The sequence below is a fragment of the Abramis brama genome, assembly GCF_963993115.1.
Source record: "Abramis brama genome assembly, chromosome: 15".
NCBI classification, from domain to species: domain Eukaryota; kingdom Metazoa; phylum Chordata; class Actinopteri; order Cypriniformes; family Leuciscidae; genus Abramis; species Abramis brama.
In genome coordinates, this window is record NC_139977.1 from 13223187 (window position 1) to 13230022 (window position 6836).

General features: G+C 45.8%; 1 long non-coding RNA gene across 2 annotated transcripts; it reads right to left on the minus strand.

Annotated features, from left to right (window-relative positions):
- Positions 1–3209: 3209 nt before the first annotated feature.
- LOC311097764 lies at positions 3210–5725 on the minus strand. Of its 2 annotated transcripts, XR_014609319.1 has the most exons (5): positions 5404–5725; positions 4630–4677; positions 4094–4183; positions 3980–4011; positions 3210–3337 (listed from the first exon to the last, which is right to left on the minus strand). It is a non-coding gene; the product is annotated as an uncharacterized lncRNA (long non-coding RNA). The 2 variants fall into 2 exon arrangements; XR_014609320.1 differs by lacking the exon at positions 5404–5725 and having other exon boundaries at positions 4630–5397.
- Between the last annotated feature and the right edge of the window lie 1111 nt (positions 5726–6836).

Below are 6836 nucleotides of genomic sequence, written 5' to 3' on the forward strand. Positions count from 1 at the left end.
ATACCCCATAATGACAACATTCGTTTGTTATTTTTAATAAATTTTCAAAGATTTAAAACAAACTTATTTCCGTTTTCATTATGGGGTTGTCACGGTTACCGGGTTGATGAAGATGATGAAGAAGATGAATGAAGGAATGATGAACTCGAATTACAAATAACAGAGGTTTTATTTCAATGGTAAAACAAACTGAACAGAGTGCTGGTGCACAAACAATAACCGACAAAAGACAAGTGAAGACCAGGAACTTAAATACACAGACAGATGAACACAAGACAGGTGATGCAAATGATGATGATGATGAACAGGTGGGTAATGAAGGGAGTGAGTTCAGGTGAGGAGACAAGGAGGATTCTGGGAACTGTAGTGAAGACGAAGACAGGACGATGACAGATGGTGACTGTGACATTACTCCCCCCTCCCGCAAGGCGCGACCCGCGCCGAAGAAGGCAGCATACGGGAGGGGGGGTGGGCATCCTGGAGTCCGTGACGGGAAGGTGGAACAGGTTCAGAAGTACGGACTCCAGGATGGTGGCAGGACAGACAGAGGAGGAGGTGATCAAGACGGTACAGACAGAACAGGGGACCATGGTGGTGCAGGCTGATCAGGGGACCATGGTGGTGCAGGCAGAGCAGGGGACCATGGTGGTGCAGGCAGAGCAGGGGACCATGGTGGTGCAGACCCTTCGGGTGGCCATGGCGGAGAAGACCCTTCAGGTGGCCACGGCGGTGAGGACCCTTCAGGTGGCCACGGCGGTGAGGACCCTTCAGGTGGCCACGGAGGAGAAGACCCTTCAGGTGGCCACGGCGGTGAGGACCCTTCGGGTGGCCATGGCGGTGAGGACCCTTCAGGTGGCCATGGCGGAGAAGACCCTTCGGGTGGCCACGGCGGTGAGGACCCTTCAGGTGGCCATGGCGGAGAAGACCCTTCGGGTGGCCATGGCGGAGAAGACTGATAGCCCCCCCCCCCAAAATTCCTTTGGGGAAATATCAGGCTTTAACACTGGACTGGAAGAGGCAGGGGGCGAAAGCGGCTCTGGGCTGGACAGGACCAGTGATGAAGGCGGCTCTGGACTGGACAGGACCAGCGGCGAAGAGGACTCTGAGCTGGACAAAACCAGCGGCGAAGAGGGCTTTGAGCTGTGCGGGACCAGCGGCGAAGAGGGCTTGGAGCTGGACTGGACCAGCGGCGAGGAGGGCTCTGAGCTGGGCGGAACCAGCGGCGAAGAGGGCTCTGAGCTGGGCGGACCCAGAGGCGAAGAGGGCTCTGAGCTGGGCAGCGATGAGGGCTCTGTGCTGGGCAGCGATGAGGGCTCTGTGCTGGGCAGGACCAGCTGTGAGGAGGGCGTTGAGCTGGACAGGACCAGCTGTGAGGAGGGCGTTGAGCTGGACAGGACCAGCTGCGAGGAGGGCGTTGAGCTGGACAGGACCAGCTGCGAGGAGGGCGTTGAGCTGGACAGGACCAGCTGCGAGGAGGGCGTTGAGCTGGACAGGACCAGCTGTGAGGAGGGCGTTGAGCTGGACAGGACCAGCGGCGAGGAGGGCGTTGAGCTGGACAGGACCAGCGGTGAGGAGGGCGTTGAGCTGGACAGGACCAGCGGTGAAGAGGGCGTTGAGCTGGACAGGACCAGCTGTGAAGAGGGCATTGAGCTGAATGGGACCAACAGTGAAGGCTCTGTGCAGGGCAGGACCAGCAGTGAAGGCTTGGTGCTGGGCAGGACCAGCGGTGTAGACTTTGGGCTGGGCAGGACCAGCGGTGAAGAGGGCTCAGTGCTGGTTGGGACCAGCGGTGAAGGGGGCTCAGTGCTGGACGGGACCAGCGGTGAAGAGGGCTCAGTGCTGGTTGGGACCAGCGGTGAAGAGGGCTCTGTGCTGGACGGGACCAGCGGTGAAGAGGGCTCTGTGCTGGACGGGACCAGCGGTGAAGAGGGCTCTGAGCTGGACGGGACCAGCGGTGAAGAGGGCTCTGAGCTGGACGGGACCAGCGATGAGGGCTTTGTGCTGGACGGGACCAGCGATGAGGGCTTTGAGCTGGACGGGACCAGCGATGAGGGCTTTGAGCTGGACGGGACCAGCGATGAGGGCTTTGAGCTGGACGGGACCAGCGATGAGGGCTTTGAGCTGGACGGGACCAGCGATGAGGGCTTTGAAAACTCTGGCTCTGGCGGGCAGGCGACTGGCTCTGGCTCTGGCGGGCAGGCGACTGGCTCTGGCTCTGGCGGGCTGGCGACTGGCTCTGGCTCTGGCGGGCAGGCGACTCTGTCAGTCACAGGCGCGGCGGGCATGACGCTCATAGACTCAGGGGCGGCGGGCACGACGCCTACTGCCTTGGTCTCGGCAGCTCTGACGTGAAGTGCGGGCTCGGCTGGACTGGCGTGAAGTGCAGGCTCGGCTGGATTGGCGTGAAGTGCTGGGTTGGATGACATTCCTGACCGGGGCGCAACACTCTCCAGACACCGAATTACCGTCTCTTTCCAGGATAGTCCAGTGGTGTCTGGGAGGTTGAGGGGACGATGGAAAGTGGCCCCGATCAGGAATAGTGTGCTGAGGGTTTCATCCTCCAAAGAACTTGTGAGGGCGAGCTGAAAAAACTTCCGGGAGAAATCTAGGACGTCGTGGTTCTCCTGGGCCACAAGGATGAACTTGAGACGTTCCTCCATTTTGTTTTGGGTCGGTTATTCTGTCACGGTTACCGGGTTGATGAAGATGATGAAGAAGATGAAGAAGATGAATGAAGGAATGATGAACTCGAATTACAAATAACAGAGGTTTTATTTCAATGGTAAAACAAACTGGTGCACAAACAATAACCGACAAAAGACAAGTGAAGACCAGGAACTTAAATACACAGACAGATGAACACAAGACAGGTGATGCAAATGATGATGATGATGAACAGGTGGGTAATGAAGGGAGTGAGTTCAGGTGAGGAGACAAGGAGGATTCTGGGAACTGTAGTGAAGACGAAGACAGGACGATGACAGATGGTGACTGTGACAGGGGTATTGTTTGCAGAATTTTGAGGAAAATAATGAATTTAATCAATTTTGGAATAAGGCTGTAACATAACAAAATGTAAAAAAAAAAAGTAAAAAAAAAGAAAAAAGTAAAGTGCTGTGAATACCTTCCGGATGCACTGTAGACCTCCTGAAAGTCAAATATGGACACTTTTCAATTCTGTGGGAAATGCTATTAACAGATGACACAGGTCAGGTGAAAATGAAATTACTTTATTTGAGCCATAAAGGGCGCAGAGATGTTCATGTCTTGGAAGGCATTTGTCTTTCTTGTCTTCACTTGCCTTTAAGACAGAAATGGTCTCACAGAGCTTTTCCCCCTAAGGGAAGATATGGTTACTAGTGCAGTTGTACTATATGATTACAAGACATAAATAGCAGCAGCAAAATTAATTAAAGGGATACTTCACAGATTTTTCATATTAAACTATGTTATTCCCTTAACTAAGACGAGTTGATACATAGGCTACCTCTCTCGTCTCAGTGCGTGCACTCAATCGCTCTAGCGCGCGGCGTCACTTTGATAGCACTTAGCTTAGCCCAGTTCATTCATTAGGGTCCAAACAGCGATGAAGTTAGAAGCGACCAAACACCTCCACGTTTTCCCTATTTAAATACAGTTACACGAGTAGTTACACGACCAAGTATGGTGACAGAAAATAAAACGTGGCGCTTTTCTAAGCGGGTAAAAAGGATAACTATAATGTATGGCGGAATAGCACTTGAAGTTGGAAGCACTTCGACTCGGCGCAGTAAAAAGTCACGCTTGAAAAATCCTCTCCCTCTCACTTCTGTCATTAGAACCAACGTGACTTTTTGTATCAACTCGTCTTAGTTAAGGGAATAACATAGTTTAATATGAAAAAATGGTGAAGTATTTAAGCATTGCTATTGAGAAAACTGCTGAAATGGCTTTGTCCTATATAATTATCAAGGAATATAATATATATATAATATCTCACCTAATCAAGGCTCTATGATCAGGAACTGCCACCTGCAGAAGACAAAACAAGTCTTTTACTAAGTCGCTAGTCATTCAATATTAGGAGTGAAAACAGTAAAGCATGTTAACCTACCAAGTGTGGCTTGTCAATGGTGAATGTCTCTTGATCATGTATTATCACTCCACCTATTCCTTTAGGGTTTTGCACACACTGGACAGGAGTCTAAATATGCAGTTTTATTTGTTAATGTCATGAGAGCATGTCATGAATAAAGGAAGGCTTTGAAGCCGGTTTCACAGACAAGGCTTAAGTCTAGTCCCAGACTAAAATGCATGTTTGAGTTGTAAAACATATTTTAAAATATGTCAGTGCCATTGTTTTGTCTCAAAATACACAAGTAATGTTTTTTTAGTTTTGTTTTTAATAAAAGTTACTTAAAAGCCCTAGTTGAACTATTCCTGGCTTAATCTAAGCCCCATCTGTGAAACAAGGACTAAATGTGATGCACTGTGACAAAAACAATTATTTAATAGTGAGTTATTCATTAGGGATAACACAATGCCATAACTGTTAGATGCTGTAAGCTCTATAATAAAATTTATGATTTCAACCATTTTGAAAATATGAACCATTTCACAGACAGACACTATACTGCAAAGGACAAATACCTTAATTTGACGCACTGTGGATTGAAGGGGGTGGCTGCATTTCGAACCCTGAAAACAAATGCAAATGAAGCACAGATGATGTAGTCCAGAGTGTGAATTATAAGAAAATTAAGACTTGAAAACCCATGTTGCTCAAGTAATTAGTATTTTAATATTTTTCAATTTATCATATGTGATGGCGATAGCTTGTACATCGGGCCTTGTGGGTTTCCAACCTTCGGTTTCATAACCAGAACTTAAACCATTCCACCACAAGTTTGACATAAAGCATGTTTGATACTGCAGGTGCTATAAAGTAATATTCAAAATATAATATCAATACTGTAATATTAAGAAGGCCTCGATTTAAGTGGTCAAAGCAGTTTAGGGTTGGAGATGAACTGTGCAGGACAGTCGATCGGCAGGAGCAGGATTGGGCACCCCTGATCTTGATGAACAAGTGTCAATGAAACGATAAAAAAAAGTCATCAAAAAAATGTAACTAAATAATAATAATAATAATAAATAATAAAGGCAGAAATTGTTTTGCTAGTTTATAGAATCTAAACACATAACCACAAACGCAACATACAGCGGTTTACAAAGCCGCAAGGCTAATAGCTAATGCAGCACAGCCTTATTTTTTTCAGTCACATAAATGTTGTCACATTGTCACACAATAAAAGCTTCAGTAATTACTCAATATTATCGATATCTGCTTCATTGTTAATACCACAATAAGAACATATGTTTGATGGAAATATAAACTATTTCATGAAAAATATTTCTACGTACCATAACATCCGTGTTTTGTGTTCAACAAAGGACAACAAGAAAGTGCGCCGTCTAACGAAGGTCCTCCAAAGAAAAGATTAACAATAAAAGTCTATACGAATAAAAATATATGACTATGTAATGTAAAAATATAATAGTCATTACACCACTTTTTAAATGATACATATATTGTTTACCTATATAATTATATATGACTATTATTCCTGGATATAATAATTAGGAGCCACAAACTTTTATTGAAACTAATATAGTCTAAAAGTGTAACAACACATTTATTACATGCCTATTACAGGCATTATAAATAAACAACCATGAAAGCTGATCAAGCAAGAAGTTTAATTGAAATAAACTTACCTGTGACCCGTATTCTGTGTCGATCACTTCCAGTCAGTCCAACCACAGTTTGCTGCTGTTTTATGTCTTTGTGACTTTATGACTCAATGAGGGAAGAGGCTTCAATCCTTTACTTGGTCTTCAAGGGTCTTCTGAAGGTTCTTCCATTATGTTTGGTCTCAAGATCACCGTGACAAACGTGAACATTGTAAATAATAAGTAAACGACTGGTCCATGAAATGCGTCTGTGGTGGTTATCTAGCTGTAAATGAAACTATTAGAAGCCTGCATGAGCAAAACCTGTTTCAAAACCAACCGCACAGCACACCCACTGTGAATGACCAAGCAAACAACATCTGAAGATTTCCATCTCTGATTAGTTCCTATTAAATAACATTTAATACGCTAATGATCGCCTTATAACAACAACTGCATGATTAACTGAAGGTTTATTACAATAATTATTTCATTTAAACAGCTAAGCCAGGGTTGCCCAATCCTGTTCCTGGAGATCTACCTTCAGGGTTCAGATCCAACCCTGATCCAACAAACCTGTCTGTAATGATCAAGTGCTCCTGAAGAACTCAATTAGCTGCTTCAGTTGTGTTTGATCTGGGTTGGAGCTGAACTTTGCAGGAAGGTAGATCTCCAGGAACAGGAGTAGGCACCCCTGAGCTACGCCCATTTTCAACAGTCAAACATCACATTTCCAACAGAGAAGTCCCCTAATCTTCATGAGAAGTACCATGGGATGACCACAGTGTCAGGACCTTGGTTCAATGCTTCTTACAGTATAGTGTCCCAGTCACTTTACTGGGACGTTAGGACACACACAGACCACAGGGTTTTCCCATCCAGGCACTGACCAGGCCAGTGTTCGAATTGTGTCAAAGCTCTTGGGGGGTCCCCCCCCCAAAAAAAACGTAATAATATACATCATTTCATTTATTGATTTCATATAATACTATAATTTCATTTACTTAACTTTTTCGTGTTTCAGAACATGTTTTTGCAGCTGAGCATTAACTCTGTGCATAATTGATGAACAAAGACTTTTCTCCACCCAAAATCTATGTAATAATCCGGGTTTTTCCTGGCTC